This window comes from Sphaerodactylus townsendi, linkage group LG04 (genome assembly GCF_021028975.2).
Source record: "Sphaerodactylus townsendi isolate TG3544 linkage group LG04, MPM_Stown_v2.3, whole genome shotgun sequence".
Taxonomy (NCBI): Eukaryota; Metazoa; Chordata; class Lepidosauria; order Squamata; family Sphaerodactylidae; genus Sphaerodactylus; species Sphaerodactylus townsendi.
Window position 1 is genome coordinate 38,726,024 of NC_059428.1, and position 27,718 is coordinate 38,753,741.

Genomic DNA, 27,718 nt, shown 5'->3' on the forward strand with positions numbered 1-27,718 from the left:
GAGGCATAATAGCTGCAATCAACACAGGCTTAATTTACTGACCAATGTGAATTAAATTTATTTTCATTATTAAAATGCATTAAAAAGATAATGCTAAAAAACACCTTTAAGCCTAGCTCACAGCATAATTTGTTAGAATTTTCATTCACCTTTTGCAAAAGTTTAAGGAAATATATATTGCAGGTATTAGGACACTGCTGCATAAAGAAACCATGGTCTTCGGGTGGGGGAGGGGATTCCCCAATAATAGCAGAAGTCTGGCAACTAGCTGTTGAAGAAGCATCAGTTTTAAAACATATCATTGAAAGAGGAAATGAAAATTCAAGTTCACTCACAGCTGATTTCAACGTGGATAGCAAGTAATTGAAAGAATGTTACCTAGTCTTAATATTGTAGATTTAATAATTAAAAATGGTATTTTGATCATGTACATTCACATACTCCTTTTGGAGTCCCTAATAGGAGACTTGACATATAATGCATAGGTGAAATGCCCCAATAGGCTCATAAATTTGTTTGCTTTTTTATTTAGAATATTTTATTCCTCCTTTTCCCATGAAAGATTGAGGTAATGTACAAGAGATATGCCATGTAAGAATAATTAAAATAACCACATACAGAATTATACCTACCAACCAATACTGAATAAGGGGTGGGGTGGGTATCGTGGTGGCCAAGTTTGCAGATGATACCAAATTATGTAGGGTGGTGAGAACCACAAAAGATTGCGAAGAGCTCCAAGCGGACCTTGATAAATTAGGTGAGTGGGCTAAGAAATGGCAAATGCAGTTCAATGTAGCAAAATGTAAAGTGATGCACATAGGGGCAAAAAATCCAAACTTCACATACACGCTACAGGGGTCAGTGCTATCAGTCACAGACCAGGAAAGTGATTTGGGCATCTTAGTTGATAGTTCCATGGGAATGTCAACTCAATGCATGGCAGCTGTGAAAAAGGCAAACTCTATGCTGGGGATAATTAGGAAAGGAGTTGATAATAAAACTGCAAGGATTGTCATGCCCTTATATAAAGCCGTGGTGCGACCGCACTTGGAGTACTGTGTTCAGTTCTGGTCGCCACATCTCAAAAAGGATATCGAAGAGATAGAAAAAGTGCAGAGAAGGGCAACGAGGATGATTGAAGGATTGGAGCACCTTCCTTATGAGGAGAGGTTGCAGCGTTTGGGACTCTTTAGTTTGGAGAGGAGACAGCTGAGGGGGGATATGATTGAAGTCTATAAAATTATGCATGGGGTAGAAAATGTTGACAGAGAGAAATTTTTCTCTCTTTCTCACAATACTAGAACCAGGGGGCATTCATTGAAAATGCTGGGGGGAAGAATTAGGACTAATAAAAGGAAACACTTCTTCACACAACGTGTGATTGGTGTTTGGAATATGCTGCCACAGGAGGTGGTGATGGCCACTAACCTAGATAGCTTTAAAAGGGGCTTGGACAGATTTATGGAGGAGAAGTCGATTTATGGCTACCAATCTTGATCCTCTTTGATCTGAGATTGCAAATGCCTTAACAGACGAGGTGATCGGGAGCAACAGCCGCAGAAGGCCATTGCTTTCACCTCCTGCATGTGAGCTCCCAAAGGCACCTGGTGGGCCACTGCGAGTAGCAGAGAGCTGGACTAGATGGACTCTGGTCTGATCCAGCTGGCTTGTTCTTATGTTCTCTTATGTTCTTAAGGATTAAAAACCCAACCCTTGGCCCACACTACAACAGTGTGCCAAGCTTCAGTGCTGTTCACCAAATGTTTCATTGAAAAACAGCTTATTCTATTATCCTCCTGCAATCAATTCTAAAGAATTGAATCTGAAAAGGCCCATGACCACGCCGAAAAAGAACAAATATTCTTAGGAGGAAGTACAGAAGTACAGAAAGCCAGGGCTGCTGTAAGGAGTGTAATTGGCATTCAGACTCATATATAGTTTTCAGGTCATTTTTAGTCACGGTGGACCTCGCCAAGGATAATAGGAGTGGGTAACTTTCAACTTATGTTAACACTAGCAGTAAAGCCCATTCTAGAACAATTACACAGACTCTAGAAAACTGTTGGTGGTTCATGGCACCCACTGAAGGAGCCAACCCATCCTTCCTTCCCTCCCCCCTTGGCCCCACATCACTAGCTTCCTCCTTTTCCTCTACTTCCTGGATGCCTGAATTGGCATGCAAGGGTTAATGATACCCATTGAGGGGGGTGACCCCTCCTGCCTTTCCTCCTGCTTTGGCCCCATGTCACCAGCTCCCTCCTCCTGTTCCTGGACATCTCCTCCTCTTTCCAGACGTCTGTAACATCACACAACAGTTAATGGCACAGTTCAGTCACCATCATTTGCGACCCATGGGAAGTGACCAATGCTTGCACTTGTTTTTCCTCAGGCAACTACACAGTGACTAATTATTCAGCAGTGTGGGAGAAGAGCAAATGCACGAGAGAGTGAGTAGCCACCACATTCCTCTGTTTTGTTGGTGTTTTTTACCTAATTTGTGTAAGCCCCACCTCAAGCCTTGCGTGCATACTGATCGGCTGTAAGTGAGTCATGCATGGAGAACATTATTCAGTCTTTACCTAAATGATTTGCCTGCTCTTTTTGAACTGGATGCACATGAACCATCTCTTGGGACTTCTAAAATGCCTATCTTTCTTTTTGCAGACGATGTGGTTCTATTATCACACTCTCAAGTAGGTTTAATGCATCTCCCCAAGCATTGCTAAGATTATTGCAATGACAACAACTTAGTCCTAAATGACATGTAATCTGAGATCAGCGCCATCTGATTATATTATATGTTAAAATTAGTAATTTTGGATTTTAAATGATGGTTTTAAGGTTTTATGTTATTTAACTGTTTATTGTTGGTTTTAAACATGTTGTACACTGCCCAGAGCCCTTTTGGGGGAGGGCGGTCTATATAATTTAAATAATAAATAAATAAATAACTCGAAATCTAAAGTTATACTCTTTTCAAACTCGTGGCACTTCCTTAAATGATGTCTTACCAATCACTATCTGGAGCAAGTGAAGATTTTTAAATACTTAGGCCTTAATTACCATCATAAGGTCAACTGGATACAGCATAGGAATAGAGCGATAGCATTGAGTAAAATCACTAGTGATGCCATCTTTCGCTTTTTTTTTTACAAGGGTACATGGATATATCACGGCAGTTTTAAAGATCTTTAATTCTAAAATCTGTCAACAGCTTTTCTGTAGCATTCCTTTATGGATTCAAGCATGGAACATTGAAATTGAGCAAATTCAATCTAGATTTTTATATAGAACTAGCAGGCCCGGCCACACGTTGCTGTGGCAACTGTCCTTCTCATCACAGTCCGCAACCTGCACAGATGTCCTTACAGGTCCAGTGATCCCCAGCATAGCCTTTTGGGGTGGTCAAATGGAATCCCTCTTTCCCTTTTCAATGCACATCGTTATATGGTGGTGTCTTGTTTTTTTAGTATAAGGTAACCCTTCCCATTCCACAACGGAACTATCCAGAGTATGAATCCCGCTGTCCTTGAAGCCCTCATACCAAGCCCTCAGGCCACAGACAGGCTGCACGAACACTCTAAGGGTGACAGTTAAACAGAGGCAGCTTCATGGCCTGGTGCGCCAGGAAAAAGACGTTTTACCTGGCTCAGGTATGGACTTTCGGTGGTTTGAAGGTCCGATTACCTGCCTGCCACAGGGAGGGACGTCCTTTGAAAATTTGGGGGCGATCCGTCCAGCAGTTTCTGAAGGAGACCATCAGGGACAAACACACGTTTAGATTTTTATATAGAGAGATTTTGGAATCCCTTATTCAGTGCCCAATGGTGTGCCTGGAAGTAGGCCAGCACTTGTTGGAAACCAGGGCCTGGTTCTTACCTTCAGGTTCTGGCTACAAATTTGCTTAAGCTCTCACATTTCTTCATTCAGTGGACTGGTGAGTTCATCTGAATGCTGAATTATAAGACCTGGATCTGCCTCTGGACTCTCTACTTATGCCAACCACCAATGAGACATTCCGTGCAATAAAATTTAGACTTCTTGAACAAGAATCACAGTGACTGATGGTCCAAGCAAATAAATTTTGCTGTCCTATTCATCTGGGCATCCTCCCTCAGGTTACCATGATGGCCCGCTATCTTTATTTACTAATTGCCCCTAAACTGTGACGAGCTGTTACTCTGGCTAGATGTAACGTAATTCCTTCCACCAGAAGATACAGCAGAGAGAATCATCTCACAGGAACTGTAGCACCCTTGGATCGGAGGAAACTGTCCATCACGTCCTTCACCATTGCCCTTTTTATGATTGTGCGAAAAACTTTTTTTTAAAAGCCCCTCTTGACTGGCCTAGTCAGCATTGCATATGCTGCTAAAATCTTGTTTCTGCTAGATAGTTACTCAGTCACAATACTTGAACCTATGGCCAGATTTCTGTGTGTCATCACCGCACATTCTGAATTTTTTTGCCAAACAAAATTTTTAATTTTTTAAATGGCTGTATTCAATTATTTTAATTTTTTATATTTTAGAAACCCATTGTACATTATTTCTTAAAATGCCATTAGATGTTTCATTTCATTTCATATAAGGAAATGAATATTAAGTTGATAACATACAGATAAGACCGGAATCATGGTAAATGAGCCCAAATGCATTTTGGCCCAATGGGTCTTCTTCAGTGATTGCTAATACATAAATGCACGTGTGTAGCTGGAGCAGTTGTTGACATTATAAGCCAAAACATGTTGATTGATTTTCATTTTATTCTGTGTAGCCAAATGCTGACATTAATAGGGTCATGGATCTTGTTCCATGATTTTCATGCTCACACAATAAAAATGTATGCTTGTTATATCTGATTTTGGCAATTCATTTCCTCAAGGTATATATAGTATATATTGTAGTGTATATCAACTAGCAATCTGAAAAAAATATCCTTCCTATAATCTTGTTTATCATGATGGTTGTCTTATTTATGTTCTATCAACTTGAGGATATTAATTTGTATTATTTATTTGAGAACTACACAATTTGGCGATTTCAGTCTAGAGTCTAAATTCACAGCCTTTGTTTTTAATTTGTATTTTAAATGCACTGTACAATAAATTGATTTATCTTGTGTAATTCATTTTCAATATTATTTATTTGATTTTTATATGGCGCCTGGATTCCTTTCCCTCAAAACTTTAAGGGACAGCTGGAGACGTTTTTGTTCATGATGACATTTGATCAGTTCTTTAGCCTACCTGTGTCCATGTCTGGTAGTGCATTATTATAAATGAGAACTTATTTAAGTCTGGTGGACTGTGTATGGGAAAGAAAAGGTCTGCCTTGCAGTGCCTGTGAAAGACAAATATTATCCAGCTTAGACTGTTCATCTCTAAGGTGGTTCAAATTTTGTTCTACTACTACTTCAGACTAACTAGATTCAACACAGTGAATGGATGAGAGTGAGAGCCCCCCCACTGCCCCGGGAATCTCAAGCAGCAAATATTGGCATGCACAAAAGGTGCTGGCAGCAAATATTGGCATGCACAGAAGGTGATTCTTTTTGGCTGCTTGATGAAGAACAAGGATGAAGCAAGGAGGAATTGATCCCAGGAATAATAAAACATTCTTCCATGCTTGAAGGAAATGCTTCTGATTTAGGCTCATATGAACAAGCTAAACCTTCTGGACTGATTCTTTCACTTGAACTGACAATTCATTTATGTTCTCTTAGGGGGTTGCACATTCTTGCTAAACTTGTATCTCTTCTGAGTATGTAACTTCTGTCTTGATCCCAAAAGAAAGTGTTTTGGGGCAAACCTGCTTTCACACTGACTGTTTACTTCCATAAACAAGTTCCATCTGTTACATTAAACATGTTAATATGGGTCTACAAAGTACAATGATATCTAGTGCTCAAAATATCCAAATGAAATGTCAGAGTCCAATTGCATATTCAGAGTTCAAAAGTGGCAGTGTCCTGAATCCACCTCTACTCCTAACAGGCCATTTAATAATCCATGTAAGTATCTTACAGGCATTTTTTAAGTAATTGGCATGTGTGGGGACCAGAAGCAGAGATACAGTTACAGCTTTAAATCCTAGCAAAAGCTTTTTAACCACACTGTCACAACCACATTTCAAATGTTGGTTTCCTCCTATACAGTGGAGTCCTGAGATTTACAGGGGCATAAATCTCAGTGCAAAGATATCTGAGACTGTTGCCTGTAGCTGTTTTAAGTAAGCAGAAAAATGCTCATTGATGAAAGAAGAGATTCTTCTAAATAAGACTTAAGGATTTCAGATTAATACTCGGTTGAGGCTGTGGTAGAAGCTTGAAATAAGAGGCTCTTAACTATCAATAAGACTACCCCCTCAATTGACTTCTCTTGTCCTTGGGGTGAAACCCTGTCCCTTTGTTTACCATGATGCAGGGTGACCTGAAAAGGACAACATTTCTTTGTTACTATTACCACTTTTCATAGGTGTTCCAACGAGATCTGTAGCATGGGCTGGCAGATGCAGCATGTTTTTATTGGTTGCTGTGGCATCAGCTTGTTGACTACCATCCCGACTGTCCTACTCTTTTTGAACCTTTGGATACCTTAGGAACTATGACACAGTGTAATAGGTACAGCCACAAAATGACTGCCACAGCTTACCTTCGGTCATACAATGAAGCTCCTTGTGTTATGGTGACTGCCACCGCCAAGGAAACATTTTTTTTAACAAAAACCACCTGGATCAAGTCTCCAATGACCAGTAGCCACACCTGGCCCTTTCAATTTTCTAAACACACTTGGTGGGCCCCAGGAAAATAGTGCTCCAGGTTTAAAATGCGGGGAACCCCTGGTTTAAGAGATCATGATATCTGCTGACTCTTCAATCTGAGCCTTTGTTGTCTTACAGGCAGGTAATCAGGTGTGGTGCATTTACAAAGCTTGTGCTATAGAATCTTTCAAATACATGCTAATTTGGATGCAAGTTATAAGGTAGCTCAGAAAGAAGGTATGTATGATGTATTGTCTGGTTCTTCAATCCAGATGGGATCTCTGAAGGCCATCACAGTGGCGTAGGAGGTTAAGAGCTTGTGTATCTAATCTGGAGGAACCGGGTTTGATTCCCAGCTCTGCCGCCTGAGCTGTGGAGGCTTATCTGGGGAATTCAGATTAGCCTGTGCACTCCCACACACGCCAGCTGGGTGACCTTGGGCTAGTCACAGCTTCCGAGATGATCTCAGCCCACCACCACCTCACAGGATTATTTGTGTGGGGAAGGGCAGGAGATTGTAAGCCTTTGAGTCTCCTGCAAGAAGGGGATATAAATTCAGACTCCTCCTCCTCCTCCCTCCTCCCTCCTCCTCCTCACCCTCCTCCTCCTCTTCTTCTTCTTCTTCTTCTTCTTCTTCTTCTTCTTCTTCTTCTTCTTCTTCTTCTTCTTCTTCTTCTTCTTCTTCTTCTTCTTCTTCTTCTTCTTCTTCTTCTTCTTCTTCTTCTTCTTCTTCTCCTTCTTCTTCTTCTCCTTCTTCTCCTTCTTCTCCTTCTTCTTTTGTATGGTTATTCTGGTTATTGTAAAGTTATCGTAAAGCACTCTACAAGAGTCTATTCTACACAACAGGGATAATTCTCTTGGTACAAAGTGCCACAGGTTGGTTACTATCAGGAGCTATGTAGAGCATGCATGTTATACCCATTCTGTAGTAAGTCTAGTGGCTGTCCATTAGCTACCACATTAGCTACCAGTTCAAGGTACTGATTATCACATAAAAAGCCTTTTATGGCTTTGGAATGCCGTATTTGTAGGACTTTCTCTCCTTTTGTGTTTTATGCTTCTTTTCCAGTACCATTGCAGGTATGGGGGAAGGGAAGCTCAGAAGCAGATGGACACTCAGCATTCTCAGATCCTTTTGTTTTCGGCATTCTCAGATTCTATGATACTCAACATTCTCAGATTCTTTGTTTTCTTTTCTAGAAACAAGTTGTTAGCCAGTATAACTGTGACAATGGGCATAATAAAGCATGTGTTCTTTAAGACTGGGGGAAGAGGTCAGAGACAGTAGTAGAGTGCCATGCATTTCACATCCATATCACTCAAGATTAATTATGAAATATACATTTTTGTTTTATTTATTCAGACATCAGAATTCTACATTCCTTGATGCAGTTTGGGTTACCTTGACATAGTTTTTTCTTCTTTTTTTAAAATATTCACCTTTGTTTAACAGACACAACCAAGATAGCTAAATAAGGTAATAATGTCTAACATGACGAAAAATGTGTTTTTTTAGTAACATCAGCAACAACATTGGCCTCCAGCCAATAACAAATGAATTTTCACAGAAAATAGAACACGTTTCCTCCCTCCCCATTTCGTAAGTCAAAGCAAATCCAGAAAGTCAGAAAATAACCAGAAATATAGAAATTCAATCTTTACAAATGTGTACGTGCTGACCTACCAGTTATTGAGAGTTTTAGCATAAAATGTGAATTTTAGTTTAGGCGACACAGTGTAATAAGTTTCTACAACCTCCAGTAGTTTTTGGCAGAGCTAGGGAGATTGGGAAGATACTGGTAACCGTCTGAAAACCATCTGGTGGGTGTTTTTCTCTTCTTACAGATACTGTTTCAGCACTAAAGAAAGGGTAGGGAAGAAGGGATGCCTCAGCCTGATATATAGCAAGCCTGATCTGGATTGGGTTTTTGTAGCATTTTCACATCATTTTTAAATGGCAGCAGCATCCCCGTGGCAGACGCGAGATGACCATCATATTTAGATTGGCCCTTAGCCTGAGCACCTTGCAATATGTCTAGAAAGGGAGAAAATAGGGAAGATTGTGGTAGCTTGCTAGAAGCAGCTGAATCGCAACTGAGCTGAATTTGTTTCTGCCCTGCTTTCATGTGCTTAGCAGGGGCATGTATATGACCCAAGCCAAAGCTGTCATTCAGCTCTTAGCATGTCTGTGTTAGGTTGGTAATCAGGACCACCCCAAGATATGTTTGTGTTATTTTACAAATACTTTGTTTATTTAAGTGATAATAATAGTTGTATACTGAATTGTGTTTTGGAATTTTCTGGAGTATCTTTGGGTCCTTTTGGGGAGAAAAGGGGCATAAAAAGTAAATTCTGCATTTTATTTCATTAAATGAGATTTTGCCTATATCACAGGTTGCATGTGCATATGTGGCAGGAATAGCACAATCCAGTTTATGGGACATTCTGCATTACAGGTATGCATAGTGCTTTTTACACTTTTTTAGTTTGTAAAGGGTCATACTTTTTATAGTTGTTCCTTTGAAGGATTAACTGGAGGAAAAGTGGTTTCCCTCATACAGCAGTGAGGACTTTACATCTGCACTGTGGAGACTTTTCTTGCTATATGGAAACGTCTCTGGAGCCCCTGGTGTATAATCCTGAACGCAAAATAAATAGATTTAATAGAGAATCATGTGAGGTGTCTCAAATTGGCCTTCATGCCAGCTTGCTCAACTCCAGTTACTAACAGGCTTGTGACAAGAACATGAAGTTCAAGTTAATGCAGCATGCTCAATGGCTGTTCTGTAATCCTTGACCTGAATGCTTTGAGCGTGTACCTAACCGTTGCTTTTTGCCAACAATTGAGTGGAAGAGAGAGCTTTGCACATGCACTCAGAGTTTGGCACTTCAGCAATAATAGTTTGCTCATGTCTAGAAGGACAAATAGATCCCCTTTAGAAGTGAGAAAATGGCTTATTGTGAGTGAAAGCTGCAGTATACCATTGTGTGTTCTTCAGTGAACTGTTTCCCATGACGTATGTGGCAAGAGTACTAAAATGTATTATCCAGCACTATATTTGTTGAAGTGAAGTTTCAGCAATAGCAAAACCCACTCTAGCTTATAGTGAAAGGGAGTAAGTGCATGAAATATATTCACTAGATTAAATAATTGCTTTAAATTTGTATACAAGTGATTGGCAGAGTCCTTAAAAGCGTACTGTTATGAGATACTCAGTATTCTTAATTTTTATTATGCTATTTATACATATGTTCTTTCCTCCTAACTGCTTGGGTAAGTTGAGTTTTATTTAAATCCCCGTTTCCTTCTAAAATGACATGTATATACAGTCTCATTAAATCTTTCCATTATTTTAAACTTTAAATTAAACTGGGTGATCCTGGCATGTACACATCCACCCACAAAAATCCTTTCAAATCTTAACTGAGACAGAAGTGAATTAAGAAGTGACTCAATTAACGTTTCAGCTGAATCCTGTTGCATATTTATCTGGAAACTAGTGCCACAGATTCCAGTGGGCTTGCTGGCAAATAAGAGGACTTTCAGTTGTAGCCTAAACATTTGACACATGCGCAATCACAATCAAGTAGCTGATTGCTTTACTTTGTTCAGGTTGCTTTACTTTGTTCACATCCCTGCACACCTAGATTAGCCAGAAGCAGGTATCCATTTCATGCAGTTTACATACTGCTTTACAGTAAATCCCCACAGCAATATTTAAGTGAAGTGTTTGATTTTTGATCTGACTTTCATTACAATCTTCATATGCTGACTTAAGTTATAGAAAAATATTATTTAGGTGTAGTTTTGAAGGAACTATGTATCTGGACTGTCTTTTTATTTTTGTTGCTTTATTTTAATTGTGCAAGAATTGCTTTTAAGTCATAAAGATGTTATCACATAGGAGTGGTCTCACAAGAAATACATTTCTACATGAAAATATGGTGAAGAAGTTTGTCTCAATTTTTACTTTTAGTAATCATGTACACTTGCCATGTGATTTGAAATATGTTTTCTTTTTTTCTGAGTTGAATTTTTTATTAAAACTAAAAATATATATAAAGGTCAAACAAACAAAAAAGAAAAAACACAAAAAGTACAAATAATGGGGGGGAAAGGAGAGCTCCCAATTTCATCTGCATCTAAATATAAACACACTTAAAAATTTACTACTTACTCTCTGGTTAACAATTGTAAAATTAATTCTTAATTTTTGGCTAAGTGTAGTATAAGCTTCACATACCAATAAGCTTCACATTTTCCTCAAGCATATTTATTTCTTTGTTCTTCTAGTCCCCAAATCCAGAAATCATCAATTCATTTCTTCCCTGTCTTACGCAAACAGTCTATCAGGGGTTTGAAATTATCCATTAATTTGGATAAGTTAGTTTCTTTAATCAAATAAATAAATTTCGCCATCTTCGCCAACTCCGGCAATTTCACAAGTAATTTTTTCTATAGATGAAGTTTTCCATTTTTGCACATGTAGTATTCTTGCTGCTGATGTCATATATAAAAACAAAATTCCATTTTTTCAAACTATCAGCCCAATCTATATTGGGTTGATGGGCAACAACATGCTCCACCCCCTCCAAAGGCTTTCCCACAGTACGGGAAACCCCCAAAATAAAAACCCCTCTACCTGAAAATCCCCCGTAACGGAAAGCTGAGATATGTCGTGGGAAAAGTGGTGCATCTCTGAGTCTGCGCCCACTGCTGTAAGGGGGCTGACTAAGGTTGGCTTCACCCCAGGAACACTTTCACCACATCCCCACATAGTTTAAAGTAGCCAGGAATTCCTGTATTTCCTCTTTATTTATTCTGTGCTGAATTTCCCCTACTGTATCTTCTGTTCCAATTTTCCCCTGGTTGTTTTCCTTTTGGTAAAAGACTAAAGCAAAGAAGGTGTTGAGTAGTTCTGACTTTTCTCCATCCCCTGGTAGCATTTTGCCATCTTCTCCATGCAGTGACCCTATTTAATAACTGGAGTTTATTCCACCTTGACAAATCTTTTTTAACTTCATTCCTTGTTTTAGCATTATTTGACAACATAATATCACGGTATTTCACCTTTTAAAAATCTTAAAACGTCTTTTAAAGCCAAAGCCACAACGGTGTTTTTCTGATTTGCTAAATAAGCAATTCTTTTGAAAAACAGCAACCGAGCAAACAGCACCGGGTGGACGACGTTGTTTCTCAGCACACCGCTGTTTGTTTAAAAACATACCTCCTCTTCCTGTGCATCTCCATGGAGACGAGAAGACATTTTTTCTAATGGGGTTTTCTTGTAAACAGATTATATTTTGTCTTAATTTTTTCATGTGATAGGAAATATTAATCATACCTTTTTCCACAAAAATATCTCAGGGGATATATGAGTTAATCCACCACATCTTCCTAGACCTTCTTTGTGGTGGAATTCTCCACTGAGGTCTGGTGCCTGCCTTATCTTACTTCCCCCCTTCTGACTCTCTATGACACTTGGCTATCTTCGGGTCCTTGGTTGGACCATTTCAGCCTGCTCTACCTGGTGGATGTAGACAGGACACTGGCAGCTGTACGATCTACCACTTGTCCTTTGGACCTGTGCCCTTCCTGGTTGGTGAAAGCCAGTAGGGAGGAGCTGTGGAGCCACCTGTTGGAAATTATAAATAGTTCCCTTGAGCAAGAGGTTTTCCCGGGTTGGCTTAAAGAGGCAGTGGTCGGCTCGCTCCTGAAAAGACCGCGGTTAGATCCTTTGGATCCTGCCAATTACTGTCCAGTTTCGAATCTGCTATTCTGGGTAAGGCCATTGAGCAAGCAGTGGCGGATCAGCTCCAGAGATTGCTGGATGAAGCAAACACATTGGATCCCTTCCAGTTCAGTTTCTGTGCTGGTCACTGTTGTGGACGAACTCCGGCTATACTTGGATAGAGGTGGCTCGGCGCTGCTGGTGTTGTTAGACCTCACTCCAGTGTTCGATGTGGTAGATCACGACCTTTTGGTCCACTGCCTCACCGATATCGGGGTTCAGAGATCAGCCTTATAGTGGCTGGCCTCGTTCCTCTGAGACTGGGGACAACAGGTGACACTGCGGGGAGAAAACTCCCGGCATCGCCCCATGATTTGTGGGGTGCCAGAGTGGGCGATCCTCTCCCAGATGCTTTTTAATATCTACACGCACTCCCTGGCAAGTCTGGTCCGGAGTTTTAGGCTGCGCTGCCACCAATATACAAATGACACCCAGCTCATGTTCAGGATGGAGGGCAGCCTCAGTCCATGGAGCTCTCCAGCGATGTTTGGAAACCATCGCTGGTTGGTTGAGAGCAAGCTGGCTTGGGGAAGAGAGGGTCTTTTCTAATTAAAGCTCTTTCTGTTCTGATTATGCCATCTTCCTTTTGTGGTTCTTTATGGGAGAGGAATAGTTCTTTTCCCTTGAGAGAGGACAAAAAAAATGTTTCAACCTGTTCCATCTCTTTTTTTGTGGGGGGGTGGGGTGTGTGGATTTACCTTCCTCCTCTGTTAGGAAAAAAAATAGAAAAGGATAACTGGTCCAGTTTGCATGACCTGGAAAAGAAAATTTTAAAATCTTAAAGCATTTTTAATCCTTTTAAAGAATAAAAATGCCCTACTTGACCTATATTGGCATAATTAACACAACATTGTCTTATAACAAGTCTTATCTCTTTAAATCTTTCTTCAACCTGTACCAGATTTCCTCCTACATGGTTTCTCAAAGAAACCACTTCTACAAGCAATGTTTTGCATTCAGGAGAAAACTGATGTAAGGGTGCCTGTACAGAAAAAAGCAATTACAAAGTAAAGAAACTGACTAGTTCTTGAGAACATTTGATTCTGAACAATACTCATTACTGTGCCTCTATTTTCTGCTCCCTACCCTGCCCAATGCTGAAATACAACTTGGACAATGTCAGCATGGGGTTAAGAAAAATCCTGTATTCTTTCTAAAAATGCTTTCTAAAGGAAGTGTTTTGCATTCTTAAAGAAAGCACGTATTTCATGCTCTAAAAGTCTGAGGTTTGTAGTTGAAAAAGATTAAGTAAATAATTCAGGATGCGACGTGTTTACCTGTTAATAATTAAGCAGGTTGGTCGGTGTACTTTTTATAGACTTTAGAATTTTTTTAATTTTATTTTATTTCTTGTAGTGGTTTTTAAGTTAGGAAAGCTTCATTTATAAAGGGAAGTAACAGAATTATAAAGGGGAACATAAAGACTGAACCCCGCTAACTAACAATTGTTTTCTTATGGAAATGTATATATTTTTTCCTTGTTTAGTTTGAACAGAAAGAAGCTGGAATCTCCAATCTTTGGATTAAACTAGTGGAATAAAAGATCTTCCGCATTAATACATTTTACTACATATTAGTTTTTAAAAACGCATGTAAAGAAAATTTCTCTTGATAAGTGCTGTATCCTGAAGAAAATTTTGGAACTTTACAGTTTTTAAACTACAGGGACATGTTCCTATATTTAGTGAAGACTCTTAATATAATTCAAAGCTAAGCAGATCTAGGTCTCCACCAGTATTTGTATAGGAGTCTGATCGAAAATTGATGTATATGCCACATTGGATATATAGAGGAATACAAATGTAGTAAATGTGAAATGCTGTCCAAATGAATGAAATGAAATCTGTTAATAGGTTTAGAGTTGTACATATCCTTTCCAGTATTTAAATACAGGATTAAGAAGGTACTTGGATAAAAGAATATTCTTCTTTTGTCTATTCTTGCTGTACAGAGGTAACCATTGACTGATGTCCTCCCAATGAATGTTAGAGTTTGTGCTTCCCTCGGTGGCAAAGAGGGCAAAACATGCTAAAAGAGTTGTTTGTTTTACATATTCAATTTAATACTTGTTTTTATGTTATATCTGCAAATATAGGGGGTCAACTACATCCTGCTTGGTTTTGCTGTGTAAATTTGTTTTATGGTAACTAGTCATAGATACACTATGAACTAATTTGATATGTGACACCTAATAACTTTCAGCTACAGTTGACATAGGCTAAAGATAAATTAGCAGCATACCAAGTAAAAATATTTGTAGCCCCTTTTTATGAAATCTCTAGCTAAAAAAGGTGGCCTATTTTGCAATACTACTGCAGCACGATGAGTATATTTTATGGAGTGTTTTTACCAAGTAGCGCTTCACAACTTTATGGAATAATAATAGATCAATGACAAAGACTATGGTTAAATTTTGTTATATTTAAATGCTTTTTTGAAGGGGCAAAGAAAAGAGGAAGAAAAAAACTTGTAGGTTCTGATGGTAAATTTTCAAAAAGCACTAGGTAAACAAAGTTTTCTGGCATAGTTTTAAAGAAGAAGCATTAAGAATGGAAACTGATATCTAGGAGGAACATGTCTTCCTTTAAGAGTACCTCACATTCTTTAAAACATTTCACATCCTGAAACAATTGCCTTCTGACTTAATAAGAATTGATTTCCATCCATCACAGTACGTTTTGAGTTAACATATAATTTTTATGCACAAATAAATGCCAAGTCTATAATTATACTTTACTTACTAAATAGTTGTGTTTGTATGGATAGCTTTCAGTTAATACACTTTGAGGGTGGGGTCAGCACATTTGGAGATGTTCCTCCTTCTGATGAGTTTTAAAATTTGCCATGAGAGTTTAATGTAATTGATAGTATCTATTCTGTACAACTTTTTAAGAGAAGGCTATGGTAAGATCATTTCTAAGAAACCATCCTTAGATGGAATTTAAAAGCCTGTATCCAATATATTTGACCCTAAAAAGAGTTCATGAAAAGTGTTTCAAAAAAATTATATGTACTCTTGGATAAGCTTATGTAGATCTTATTCAGTATGGATTCCAGTCTGGTCATGGAGTGGAAAGCACTTTATAGCCCAATCCAGGGAGGGTAAATCCCCATCTGGAGCCAGCGCACCCCTGAACTGGTACTAGTGCCCAATCCACCTGCTCGAGGGGCAAATGCAGAGGGGCAACTTACCTGGGTGGCCAGGTGTCACACTGCTCCACGGCGCCTGACCTGGATGTTTCCTCCATCACTAGGCTTGCTGGAGAAAAATGCTGTGCTGGCATGGCCGGGGAGTGGGTCCAACCTTAATCAGTCTCCAGAGTCCAGTTGGCCCCCGTACACCAGCAGAGCTGGCCTTGGCGATTTCTGCTTTTCCCTATGGGAATTCTTGAAGTTTGCTTGTTAAAAAACATTTTGGGCTTCCCTTTGGAGGGGATGGGGCAGTGCTCGAGTGACACCGTTCTCACCCATCAGTCAGCTGTAGATTGGGTTGTTAGTCTTCTTGATAGATGATCTATGCATGTCAACTGATAAGGAGAGTTTCTGTGGTCTTCCAGGAGTGCCCCGTGGACAATGAACTCCACCCAGACACAGGACTTGCATTCACTAATACTGTTGTTGCTGCAGTGAATGCAAACGCAAATACGAATGTAAATGGACTGAAAACCCCACCTGCAATACGGTACAATGCAGTCAGCCACACTTTGCATAGTAAGTTCCACACACTTACTGATTGGTTCTCCACCCTGGCACATGGACAATATATATCCCACTAAACAGTCCCTTTCTCACTGGACACAGTGTGTAACACACTTCTCTCTGTGATACACCTCTGAAGATGCCAGCCACAGATGCAGGTGAAACGTTAGAAACAAGAACTACCAGACCACGGCCACACAGCCCAGAAAGCCCTCAACAACCAATTGAGTCCAGCCGTGAAAGCCTTCAACAATACATTGAACAATTCAGTTTCTTCATTGCTGATCTTAAAGTTGTATAATTCCCTAGCGTTCATTACTTTTGTGTTCTTGAAGTTGAGCTTTATCAATAGTTGTTTCAGGTCTTCACTGTTTTCTGCCACTAATGTGTCATCAGCATATCGCCAATTGTTAATGTTCCTTTTATCAATTATCATTCCAACTTCATATAAATCTAATCCAGTTTTCCTGATAGTATATTCTGCACACAGATTGGAGAGATAGGGAGATGAAATGCATCATGGTCCGACATCCTTGCCAATTGTAAACCATTCAGTTTCTCCACATTTTATGTTAAAAGTAGTACATGTTGCACATCAAAATAATCAGATGTTGTGGCACATGCATTTCTTTTAAAACGACAAATAGCTTTTTATGAGCCACACACCAGCGAAACGTTTTGCTGTAATCTATGAAATACAATCTGATTTTCCTGGCTCTGGTGGGTTTTCCGGGCTGTGTGGCTGTGGTCTTGTGGATCTTGTTCCTAATGTTTCGCCTGCATCTGTGGCTGGCATCTTCAGAGGTGTATCACAGAGGGAAGTCGGTTACACACTGTGTCCAGAGAGAAGGGAATGTTTGGGGTATATATTGTCCATGTCCCAGGGTGGGGAACCAGTCAGTGAGTGTTTGGGTGGAACTTGTTATGCAAAGATGTGGTTGATAGTATTGTATTGCGGGTGGGGCTTATCAGTCCAGGGAGTGATTCACATTTTCATGCCCAGCAGCAGCAGTATTGGTGAATGCAAATCCTGTGTTTCGGTGGAGTCCATTGTTCATGAACCTGGCATGCCCTTGGGGTTTGCTTTTGGTGTTTTTAAGTACTGGTAGCCGAGGTTTGTTAATTCTCAGAGTCTCTTCTTTCCTGTTGAAGTTGTCTTTGTATTTGTGAATTTCAATGGCACTCCCTGTGCAGTCCTGACAAAGTATTAGCCTTCTAGATTGCTCCAAGGAGATTTCAGTGTTTTCAAATAAAGATGTTAAGAGTCCCAGTTTTGTTTGAGACATGTTCTGCAACTGCAGATTTTTTTCCAGGATGTTTAGAAGCTAACAATTGTCTTTTTGTGCTCCTTAATGTCACTGAAGATCTGAGATGCTTGCATTTTCAGCTGGTTCCTATGTAGACCTTTCCACAGCTGTAGGGTATGCATTAGACTTTTGCAAAAGTGAGGGGGTCTCTCTTGTCCTTTGTGATACACCTCTGAAGATGGCAGCCACAGATGCTGGTGAAATGTTAGGAACAAGATCCACCAGACCATGGCCACACAGCCTGGAAAACCCACCAGAACCAGTTGAATCCAGCTGTGAAAGCCTTCGACAATACAAGCTGATTTTCTTCTGAAATTTTCTTGTATATTCCAGTAACCAACATAAATTTGCAATATGATCTCTAGTTCTTCCTTTTCTACATCCATCTTGAACATCTGATTTTTCATCCGTTTATGGTTATCAGTCTTTGTAAGATTTTGAGCATCATTTTACTTAGGTTACAATTGCTGAAGTAGTCCCCAGTGATGGTTATGCTATAATCTTTGACATCTCTCTGTTTTACAATGGAGTCAGGAACCATACATTGAGGTGTTTTCCATAGATCCTGTTGGCCATTGTTTTGTTTTCCATATTTTTTGGCATATTCTTAAGATTTTGATGGGCTACATTTCTGTGGCTTGGAATAGCTGTGTTGATATCTCACCTACCCTGGTGATTTGTTTCTCTGAGTTGCTCACAGTGCAGCTTTCACTTCACTTTCTAAAAGTGTAGGTTCTTCAAAAGTTTCGTCTTGGAAGGGATCTGTCATCCTTTCATCTCTTCTGTACAATTCTTTGTTCTCATCTGTATAGTGTGCTGTTACCATCTTTTCTTTATTTTGTCCTGTTCAGTTAATGTTTTTCTGTGCAGATCTTTCAGCACACAAAACAGTGTTTTAAATTTCCTTTTGATTTCATGGATCCTCTGAACAGATCTCTTGTTTGTCTTCTTTTGTTATTCTTTTCTAGTTCTTTACACTGGTTTTTATTATTATCGAAAGCTTTCATGGCCAAAATTAACTGGCTGTTGTGGGTTTTCTGGGCTGTGTGACCATGGTTTGGTAGTTTTTACTCCTAATATTTTTTAACCCACATCTATGGCTGACAGTGGAGAGAAACATATGACACTGTGACAAGCCTCTGAAGATGCCAGCCATAGATGTCAGTGAAACGTTAAGAGCAAAAACTACCAGACTACAGCTACCTAGCCGGGAAAACCCACAACAACCAGTTATTATAATAGTTCTCCATGTGTCTATTTGCTCCTCAGTGTAATACAGCATGTAGACTTTTGATTCTATTTCTGTCACCTTTTAACTTTTGTTTCTTGCCTGTCTTTTTAAAGAGTTTCATCAGTCATCCGCTCGGACTTATCATTTATTTTAGCCTCAGGAATAGTCTCTGCAAATTCTTCCTTGATAAGATCCTAATTTTTTTCCTACAGCAGTGGTGGCGAACCTATGGCACTCCAGATGTTAATGGACTACAATTCCCATCAGCCCCTGCCAGCATGGCCAATTGGTCCTACAGGATCGCCCAACTACATTTCTCATTGTCACTGGCATGAATGTTTCACTATCAAATTATATAGGCCATGGGTCCCAGACAGCTTTGAGCTTATGGGCACATTTAGAATGGTATGGTAGGCACAACAACAAAATGGCTGCTGCAGAAGGTACAACCCTACAAAATTATTGCCACAGCTTGACTTCAGTAACACAATGCAGATCTTTGTGCTGTAGTGGAAGCTGCTGCCAAAGCAACATTTTGAAAAAATCAACAAAGCCAGTCAAATCTCCAGTCAATCAGAAGCCTCACTGGGCAAAAGCTTTACCTGGCCCCACCCACTTAAAAAAGAAGACATGCTGGATTATTTGTGTAACTGCATCCATAACATGTTTAAAGTGGAGTACTTTAGGACACAAAGCTTCCTGATGAGGGATGCAAATAGTAAGACACAAAATGTTAGGATTTTTTTTTTTTTGCAGAGGGTAATGAATCCATTGATGCAGCCTCCCTTTTCTGATACTTCATCAGTGGTGATGGATGCTGGTTGGTGAAGAGGCAAATTTATTTCTGTGGTGTAGCTTTTTTAAAAACTTTTGACATATATCTTCACCTCTTGTACATCTTTTCAAAGGTAGTATTTTGTGGAGCATTTCTTGGATAGAAAAATTATTAAACACCATCCTCACAATGATTGCCTGCTGAAAAGTGGTATGTTATGTCTGTGGATTCATCTAGCTGGAGTGAAAGCTACAGACATCTCTGCAAGTCAGTTAGCAACCTATGTTCCAGGTCACTAGAAATGGCTTCAATTTTTCTCGTCACAGTTTCCAGAGAGCTGCAACTTCTGGATTGTAGACATGATTTCACCCTTATTGTGAAAACTTTCAAAAAGCCACTCACCAACGGGGTTCTTCCTTTTCGCACGCAAGTTTTCCAGTATAAAAGATGCAGCAGTGGTGGTTTTGCTTTGTACTTCAGGGTTGAAGTACAGCCACGGTTGCAAGGCCAATTTTGATTCAGTTCAGAGATTTTACGACTCTCAGAACCAAATGGATAGTTCTGTGAAAAGGTGCTATGTCGTGTTTCAAAGTTTCTTTCAGCATTGTGCTTTTTCGGGACTGCAACAGCAGAAGATAAAAGCAGACACTCAGCTTTGTCTTTCATTTCCACAAAACAGAATCTTTCTTCCCAGTCAGATTTTAGCAAGTAGGTCCAGGGTTTTTTTCCCCTAGGTTGCCCACTCACTTTGACAAGTGTGGAAAACAGAAAAATATACCTTTCTTGCACTTTCCCAAAGTAGGAGCCTTCCTACTTTGTGCTGCTGTTCAGAAGGGAAAGAAGACAGCTGACTGGGGAAAGGGCTTTTTTCTCTCTCTCCTTTCAAGCTGCTTAGCGCCGAAGGAACCGCTCAAGCCAGCCAGGCCAGAAGGTGAAAGAAAGAATCCTGTATCATATAGTATGGCGCAGTGGTTAAGAGCAGGTGCATTCTAATCTGGAGGAACCGGGTTTGATTCTCCGCTCTGCCACCTGAGCTGTGGAGGCTTATCTGGAGAATTCAGATTAGCCTATGCACTCCCACACACGCCAGCTGGGTGACCTTGGGCTAGTCACAGCTTTTCGGAGCTCTCTCAGCCCCACCCACCTCACAGGGTGTTTGTTGTGAGGGGTGAAGGGCAAGGAGGTTGTAAGCCCCTTTGAGTCTCCTACAGGAGAGATAGGGGGGTTATAAATCCAAACTCTTCTTTTTTTTCTATTTGGGAGGAAGGAGAAATTTTGGATGTCAACAACTACAGGAGAGACAAAGCCACACACAAAAAAGAGCCAAAAAGGCTGTAGTAGTTCGAAGAAGTTACTTGAGCTAGGTCAACAGGACCGTGGGAAGCTCTTTTTCAATGTGCTAAAACAAACACCCTGCCAAAACCCGTATGGTAAAACAAATAGTGTCACATCTGCCACAGTGTGAAAGAGTGTGGGGGGAGGTATGAATAGGTGTCCATGGGTGTCCTGTGTCAGGAGCTACATGTTGAGGACCCCTAATCTAGAAAGTGTGTGATGTCCTACATGTTGAGAACCCCTAATCTACACAGTGTAACTTTCTTATCAAGCAAACACATCACCCATGCAATCAAAATGCTTGTCACAGCTCTCCCTTTCTATATTCCTAATAACTGGATCACCCAATACCAAAAGCCCACCTCTCCCTGACTTCTTGGTAGGAGAGATCAGTCTGCCATCCTGGAATGGGTTCCCTCCTCCTCAGACTGGCGCCATTTGATTTTAAGACTTACTGCACCTCATCTGATAAGCTGTCACACAGGAGTGGGGCTGTTTAAACATTCAATTTCTTGTGTTATGATTTCAGGCTTACCATGATTCATGCTTGTCACATTCCATGTTCCTATTATTTGCATTGAATAGCTTTGGATTTTCCATTCACATCAACAACTGAATGTTCTTTCAGCTTTAGTTCAGTTGCGTCATTAAGAATTGTGCTACTTGTGGTTGTCCTCAGCTGTGATTGAGTGCAATTCCACCTGCACGTTCCATCTTCCCATACTTTGGTCTTTTCTTCATTTTGGATTGTCTCAGAACACTTGCATACTGGGGAGAACATAAATTAATGAACAGGGTAACATGAGTTATTGTTTTGTAATACCTCCTTCACTTGTTCCTTGAATGCTGTGATTCATTTATTTATTTATATTATAATTATACTTTTTAAATTTTAGATTGAAGGCTGAAAGGCAGTATATAAATGCAATGTCACTTTGATAAGGTTCATTTGTCATTTTCATTTATTTTTTTATAGTTCCTGAAGTTTCAGAAATCCCTGATCATGTGTATCAGTTTGTCTGAAACAGTAGTTCTTGCAACATAAATGAATCAGCTCTACTAAGTGAATACCGGTTGTCCTATTATTTCACATTTTTGAAATCTTGCAGTTTGAGACAAGCCTTAAAATGTCTATATTTTTATTGTGTAAAATATAATACTATTTTATCTTTATAATTTTGTTAGTGAAGAAACTTTTAAGATTATTATAGGTGTCAAACTCGCGGCCCTCCAGATGTTATGGACTGCAGTTCCCATCACCCCCTGCCAGCATGATGGGAACTGTAGTCCATAACATCTGGAGGGCCGCGAGTTTGACACCTGTGCAAATAGTGAAACACTGCTTAAGAAGTACAAACAGAATTATAATGAAATGAGACTTTGCCTACAGTTTTATATACTACCTCTTTCTTCACTGTGTTGGGTACTCAGTTTATTTGTTCTATTCAGGCTTCTTGTATTTCACGGTATGATTTGTGCTAATGGTAGGGGTGGAGAGAAAGCCCAGGTACCGCTGATCACAGCGACATCTCACAGCAGTACTTAAAATGAAAGGCTAAGCTTCTCTCTCTCTCTCTCTCTCTTGGTGAAATTGCCATGCACTGGAAAAACTTTTTATCAGTACTGCAAGCAAAGGTCTTAAATACATACGAAATAATTGTACCATTCAATTTATTTTGGATATATACACACATATGTGTGTGTGCGTGTATGTATATAAGTGTGTGTATATGTGCGGCATAAATATATATATGTATGACATAAATTAGGTTTAAAAATAGGATAGCTTGCTCCATTTGCAAGTTGCTGTGGTTGTGTTCAAGACTTGTGTTTCTTGAATAGTACTAAGCAGCCGTTTGTACTGTAGGCAGAACTGTTTATTCATTTTTAAGTTTTCTATAATATTGTGTCAAACATGGTTCTGATATTATCAGGGGAGCTAATAATATCATTAATCACTGTATAAAAGCAATTCCCTAAGCGGCAATCTGTTGCTGCCTTCCGACGACGAACTCCCCCACCAATCAGCACACAGAACTCAGTCCTGCGCACCCATCAGTGGAATGTCCGTCTCTTGCCTGCCTGTGGCAAACTCACTCTTCCCACCTGCAACAACCTTCCCATGTCCCCCCTGCTCTCCCACTACCCCACAAGCCACCCCGACCTTTGCTGTGTCAATGCAGAACAGCAGCAGAGCATGTGGCCACTGGCACTGATCCAGGCAACCCCCACCCCTCTTCCCCAACCACCAGAAAGATTTGTTCCTGTTTGGCGCAGGGCAAGGGGAAAGGCCGTTGTGGGATAAAAGTCTTCCTTGCCCCCCGCCCTTTTCTAGAGCCCATTTCATTTCCACATGGAATGGGCTTTGCTGCTAGTATTAAAATATTTCAGTAGAGACCATATCATATAAACAGTTATGCAGCTTTGCAGAGTTCAGTTAAGAACCCATTATATATTATATTAATCCATATATATTGTGCCAAATATGATGTGTCTTCTTGTTTACATCTGGTAAGAAAGTCTCAAACTAAGTTCCATATATTGTATTATCTACTCAAATGTCAAAAATATTTTTGGTGTAGACTGTGTGTCAAGAGAGCATCCATCTTGAAGGAATGTTCCAGCCTTACCTAGTTGTTGCCTTTGCAGGTACAGAGTGCCCCCCCCCCCCCCCAATAATCGCCGTTTATCTCAAGGACAAGTTCCCAGACAAGTTTAATTAGTTCATTAATCTCAGCTGAGAATCTCAAGAAACAACCACACTGGGATAGGACTTCAGTATGTAGTTATTAAGTTAGCTTTGTTATTTTATCTGCATCTGTAATTGCTGAAAAATGTATAGTGGCATAGTGGTTAAGAGCAGGTGCACTCTAATCTGGAGAACCAGGTTTAATTTCCTGCTCTGCCACTTCAGCTGTGGAGGCTTATCTGGTGAACCAGATTAGCTTGTGCACTCCAACACATTCCAGCTGGGTGACCTTGGGCTAGTCATATTTCTTCAGAGGTCTCAGCCCCACTCACCTCACAGGGCATTTGTTGTGGGGGGGGGGGAAGGGAAAGGAGATTGTAAGCCACTTTGAGTCTCCTTGCAGGAGAGAAACGGGGGATATAAATCCAAACTCCTCTTCTTCTTAGCTCTATTTTGCTTATAATTAGTGTGAGTTCACTGACCAAGCACAGAAGCACTTGATTGTGATACTGTACAGTGCCTGTCTATACACTAATGGTTATGAAGTCTGGAATTTAGGTGACTTGGTTGTGAACGGCATGTCTGCTGCTAAAAAAAAATGTTAAATGGATGTATGCAAACTCTTGGGTGAGCCTATGGGAAAATTGTAACCTATAATTTCCTCTAGTGATGATAATTGTAACTGCAGAAGGAGAGAAGGTGATTTCAATTAGGAAACCACCTGTGCTTTGATCAAATCTGGAGCTCTCTGCACCTATTTTAAAGTAGATTGTACTCTGACTTTTTTCTTTTCAGATATTTAAAGTGTTCACATCTGTCTGTTTTTATGTACAGAAGGCTGAAAAAGATATGTTAAGCCATCTCAGCTAATCCTCCTGGGGCTTTTTGGTAGCTTTTGGCAGAATCAAGCATGGTATCATTTTGGATTGAATTATGTGACTGTGTGCACATATTTCATTGATATATACTGAGATAGTGAAGTTACGACAAGGTCAACTGTTGAAGAATGCCACTTGTTCTCTTCCCCCCTTCCAATCCAGATGTGGCAAAATACTTTTGAACAAGTATCTGGAGAACTGAATTTGCTAATGAGAGAGAAAAGATACAATGTTTGTTTAGATTGGTAGGAGGGGTTGATGGTTGGAATTGACTTTGACTGAGTTTAACTGATTTAGGTGGGGCCAGACTGTCTCTTATGGATCATAGCTGAATTCAGAGGTGCAGTTCTATTGTCGTAATGGCACTTTCAGGGGTGAGGAAGATTTGCCAAATCCCACATTGTCCCCTGCATGCTGGTTGTGAGGTGTTATCCACTGATCTGCAGTGAGAGAAGGTAGTGAGGAAAGTCCCATTATGAGACCATCTTCTTCATACAGGTATCCCAGTTGAGTTAATGGGAACTACAGTTCAAGCCAGCATGGTGGTGTAGTGGTTAAGAGCAGGTGGCTTGAGGTTTGATTCCCCACTCCTGAGTGAAATGGCAGTGAAATAAAATTGCCACTCTGCCTGAGTGGCAGAGGCTTATCTGGTGAAACAGATGTGTTTCCGCACTCCTACATCCCTGCTGGGTGACCTTGGGCTAGTCAGTTCTCTCGGAACTCTCTCAGCCCCGCCTACCTCATAAGGTGTCTGTTGTGGGGAGAGGAAGGGAAAGGAGTTTGTAGGCCACCTTGAGTCTCCTTACCTTGAGTCTCCTTATAAATCCAAACTCTTCTTCTTCTTCTCTTCCCTAGAAGGCCTGCTGGGTGACCTTCAGAACTCTGTTGCCCATATGGACACAAGCAATGGCAAACCACCTCTGAATGTCTCTTGCGTTGAAAACCTTATGGGGTTGTCATAAGTCATCTGTAACTTGACAGTATGCACACAAATATCAAATACGTAGTTTCTTTGCTACATGCAGATGATTGCTATCTAATCAACCTCTCTTTCCTTAGTAGTCAAATAACAGATTTAACATTTTTTTGAAATTCATGGCTGTACTCCCCAAGTGTACAGCTCAGAATTCTGAACAAGTATATTGAAAATCTTTGGACTCCAATTGTACTATTTTTATTTTAAAAAATGGTAGAAGTATTAGCAGCAAATACTAAATGGTAGCAGCAATAAGGACATCAACTGAATTAAATTTGTTCAGTACAGTAGGGCATTGATAAAGCTGTGACGGTAGTTAAAACTCTTAAAGCTCTTCAGCCTAGAACCAGAGGACTGTGCCTAGGCCCATATGCCTAAGAGAGAGCTAAATATTTAGATTATTTGAACAGCAACCCACATTGCATGGTAAAAAGTTTGGGGAAATAAGACTTTGTGATGTAGGTTCACTGAAGAAAGTGAAACAAAGTTCACTGGGTACATACAAGGATGTGGGCGAATCTAAAGGACCCCTTTTCATCCTGGCTTTTCAGAAATTCTAAGCAGTTCTTCATTTCTGACAGCAAATCCCTTTTATAGAGGTGATGAGACTTACTTAAATTTTCCAACATAAATGGTTTCATTAGGATGATATTGACTTTATCTAGAAATTATGTTCCAAAGTAAGAGCATTTAAAAAAAAACAAAAATAAATGCACCCTTTTACTTTTAGCTGTGTACTTTGAAAATAATTGTACTAACTTAAAAAAAACCTCTAACTTCTTAATATCTCATATGAGATACTCATGACATTTCACTGGCTCATACAAAACCATTTGTAACTTAAAGAAATTCTAAAAGCATTGAAGACCAGTTCTATAGATTTCAAAAATATGCATTTTTTGCTAAATTATTAAAAGTTTTTGTTTATTTATGATATATACCCAATCTCATATTTGTATCTCTAGGCAGCTTTCAACGATTAAAAACTCCAATAAAAACAACAATTAAAACATCATGAATAAAATATAACACTTAAAATTGCAAGAAAATTACATTAAAATTACCCCAACACCCACTCCCTCTACCTCCCCCCAGACCAGAAGCTGTAGAGGGGGTTGCCAGGGAGGCTAACCAAATATCTGGGTGAACAGGAAGATATTTGGGAGGCACCTAAATCCATAAAGGATAGGTGTGTCTGAGGGAAGACTATTCCATAGCCTAGGGACAATCACAGGAAAAGCCCTCCCACATGCCCCTGCTCCTTGGCAGGGGGAGGTACCACCAGGAGCGCGCGCGCGCGCACACACACACACAAACGCACACACACACACACACACACACACACACACACACACACACACACACACACACACACACACACACACACACACGATCTCAGTGCCTAGGCAGGACAGGTAAGGTTTCTCAAACACATCTTTAGATTAAGAAAATGGTCTAATTTCCATTACCATAAGCAATTACTTTTCTTCCTAAAAAAGGAAGAACTATCTCTTTTGCAGAAAATGCATGACAGTTCTACCTGTATGGGTCTATTGATGCTTCCATGGTATAATACCTGAGTCTGTTTTTTTTCTTTTCTAAGATTTGTAGCTGGTAGGATGCTTCATGTCTTCCTGTTTATCACCTGCTCAATGATTATAAATGTGTAGGATTGTATTTTGTCTCATTCAAACAGATGGCTATATGTAGATGTGTATACACAGTAAGGAATCTACTTCCAGCAAAATATTTAGTCATTCAAATATTATGAAAACAAAGATGATGTCTGAGAAGAGCCCTAAACATAAGTATTTTTCTTTACAGCAGCAGAGAAAAGAAGTGTTAGGAGCTGCTTTTAACCCCTTTGGACTTCGACAACAAGAGGTAATGTTTAAATATTAGAAATATTGAAGGGGATAAATATTACAAGTAGGGAACCCTCAAGGACGTGTAGAGGGCATCTCACCCCCCCCCACCCCGTTTCTATTTTCTCTTTCTTGGCAACTTCCATAGCCTCTCCCCTTTTCCTCTCTCCTTTTCATGCATCAGACAGCTTACCTTAATTTGCCCCCCCATCTCCAGTTTTCCCTTGTTCCCTCCCCCTGGCAATCTCTGCCTGGGAAAACTCTGGCCACGTGCAATGCCAAATAAGCCAAGCCAGTCATGTGAGACCTATTGGGGGTACCTTACTTCCCTCTTTGTCCTTCTCTTCATTTTATCTTCAGTCTAGTCCAGTAACATAGGTTAGGCTGAGAGTGTGTGACTGAAGTCA

The 27,718-nt window shown here is 40.0% G+C and overlaps 1 protein-coding gene across 1 annotated transcript in view; it reads left to right on the forward strand.

The window, feature by feature from the left end:
- Positions 1–27,718, forward strand: part of ZBTB20 (zinc finger and BTB domain containing 20) — a 532,799-nt gene that overhangs the window by 43,118 nt on the left and 461,963 nt on the right. Inside the window, exon 2 of the mRNA XM_048493332.1 lies at positions 27,271–27,330. The gene's annotated coding sequence lies outside the window, so the exon portion shown is untranslated. The remainder of the gene's footprint in view (positions 1–27,270; positions 27,331–27,718) is intronic.